Genomic DNA, 2,767 nt, shown 5'->3' with positions numbered 1-2,767 from the left:
ACTAACTGGCTTATCCTAGCATTCTAGCACCTAACTGGTACTTAGATTCACAACGTAAATGACCCAACTGGAGTTCTGTCTTAGGGGTAAAACAGCTAAGATGTACTGGGTACCACCCACATGAACTGGATGTATCACTTATATGTCCCATTTCTTAAGTCTTCTCACCAGTGTTATCAAGTGGGTAAGATTTATTTCTCTTGGTATTCTTACAAACTGGATCAATGCCCAGGGCCTGACATTCTGAGGCAAGTCTGAAACCAAGTCTACATTTGCCTTAGCGATTCAATGACTCCATAGATGGATCCTGACGTTTAGACATGAGAGGAAGTTTCAATAGTCTTCATTTTGGCCTCAAAACCAAGCCAATAAAACTGATAAGTTGATCCCTATCTGACTTGACTATTTTTCAATTATTCTAAACTCAGTCAGAATAAATATGATTGTCACCTCACAAAAGTTCATTTTAATAGGTGAGGAGACTCAAGTGTAGAGAGATTAAGATTAAGTAACCTGCCCCAAAGCACACAGCTAGCAAGTAGCAGAGTCAAGATTTGAGTCCATGCTCTGTCATCCACCGCTCTCATTCACCTTTGGTCTCTTCAGTGTTTGGCTACTCTGAATTGATCCAGCAGACTTTCATCACCTTTGAAAGAACTAATAAAACTCACTTTTAAAACACTGGATCCACATAGTTATTACAAATACATCAACTCCAGGAAAAGAATCCATTTGCCATAATCCCTGTGGAATCACAGGTCTACCCAGTGGGCTCATGTCAGAGAAGTTGGACTCTAATTAAGCTGCAAAAGTATCATTATCATGTAATGGGTATGACCATGGGCTCTGGGCTAGGATCCTGGTTCTGCCACTTAAGCCTCCAGCCTCTTCATCTTAAAAATGGGGCAAAAATAATCCCTAAGCCTGTTGAGGAAAATATTAGTCAATATGAGCAGGGAGCTTAGAAGGTGCTGGGAGTGTGATAGCACTCAGCGCACGTCATCTGTGTTTATAATTCTGTTCGAGGTGTGTTAGCACACCCACTGTGTGCCAAGAACTATGCTAGCAACTCTGCTTTTACTTTCACGAAATTCTCACAGCTACTCTCTGTGATAATCATCTCCATCTCATTGATGAGGAAATCAGGGCTTAGATGGCTGAGCCACACGACTACAAGAGCCAACTGTGGGACCCAGGTCAACTGACTCCAAAGTCAACTTTGCCACACTATCATGCTATGACATTGCTTGTGTTCATTTTGTCTGAGAATAAACTATGGCCTAAAACTGGAAACCTAGAATTATAATTTCCTGAAGGAATAAGGGGTCATGCCATCCCCAGAGATCATAAGGAACAGACGTTGAGAGGCCTGAAAATGGCAGAAAGACTGCCTTCATGAACGGCTACTTAAAGGGAGGAGATGAGTAGAGAGAAGAACTCAGGAAAGACACAAGGAAAGGAAGTGGGAGAGCAGGTTTAGCACCTTTCCTGCTCTAATACATGGGAAACACTATTTGTGGGACTATGACTGAGTCAGGGTCTGTGTTCCCCACAGGACAAGGCGCAGCAACAGGAAACAGAAGAAGAGGCACTGTCTCTAAATCAGGGCTGGAGAAGGGTGCCGTTGAATGAGCAGGAAGCTGAGGAAAGATAAGCCTGAAAGAGACTCAGTGCAGCTGTAAACCTATAGGATGCCCGTGCCTGAGATTCTCCAGTCTGTATATGGAGTCTTTTTATACATTATGTACTTTATGTATTTCTTTTATGTGCTAAGCATCCTTTTCTCTATGGGGAATGTGGTCTTCTCTTGTCCTGTAAAATTCTTAGGAGGCTGTCATCCACAGTGTTCCACAGCCACTCTGGCTACAAGCTCTGGTGATGATCACGGATCACCATTGCCTTGATCACAGGGTTGGTCCAGAAGAGCAGTTCATTGAACTCCAGGTTTCAGGGTCTTATTCCTCTCGGATAGTAAGCTGTAAGTACCAGGTAAGAGAATGCAATGTCCACTGTATTCCACGTCTGTGTGTAAGAGCTCACCGAAGAAAGAGTGGCAGAGTTGGGAGAAAAAGGTGGGTTCTGATGGCATCACTTGTCACTGGACCTGGTCATGCTCCAGGTGACATACATTCCTAGACTTCCCAGTCCTGTGATCTACTTGCTTTAGATGGTATGATGGGGCTTCTGCCACTTGCAACCAAAAGAGCCCTGACTAATACTGAGTACAATCAGTACCCTGACAGCCTGCACAATACACAGCTGTGTACTTGTAGGGACACTGGGGCAGGGCTAAGAGGACCCAGCAGAGGAGGAGTTCTTTATGCTTTTGTATAAGCAGGATTGCGGTAAATCCCAGGGACGTGATCTTTGAAGCAGAACCCCCAAACCTTGGAGTGAACACACAGTGTGGACAGCAGGAAGAACTGCCTTAATTAGACCATGAACTAAATCACCCCCTTTTCAAAGTCTTTGTAAGGAGAGAGGAGAGAGAGATGAGGAAGTATGAATGTGTCCCCCGACCCTGAGGAAAAGAACTCACTCTGACATTCAGCCCAGGAAGTCACAATAGGCACTCCAGACTTCATTTACCCAGCTAGCAAATAGCTTGGGGGTAGAAACTCTCAGTCTCAAATTAAAATCAATAAAATCTTGTGCTCACTTGTGGTGGTTAAGTTTGTGTGTCAACTTGGCTGGGCCTGGGTGAGTGGCTGGGCAGCTGAACGTAGTTATTCCCCGTGGTGAGATTGGTAATTAACTCCATGGTGGA

The 2,767-nt window shown here is 44.3% G+C and overlaps 1 protein-coding gene across 1 annotated transcript in view; it reads right to left on the bottom strand.

The window, feature by feature from the left end:
- Window positions 1-2,767, bottom strand: part of SUSD1 (sushi domain containing 1) — a 121,267-nt gene that overhangs the window by 9,937 nt on the left and 108,563 nt on the right. The window lies entirely within an intron of this gene.

The sequence above is a fragment of the Orycteropus afer genome, unplaced genomic scaffold, assembly GCF_000298275.1.
Source record: "Orycteropus afer afer isolate SDZICR_OR568_19922 unplaced genomic scaffold, OryAfe1.0 scaffold00037, whole genome shotgun sequence".
NCBI classification, from domain to species: domain Eukaryota; kingdom Metazoa; phylum Chordata; class Mammalia; order Tubulidentata; family Orycteropodidae; genus Orycteropus; species Orycteropus afer.
Note: the sequence above shows the minus strand (reverse complement) of the source record. Positions and strands in the feature narration are given on the sequence as shown.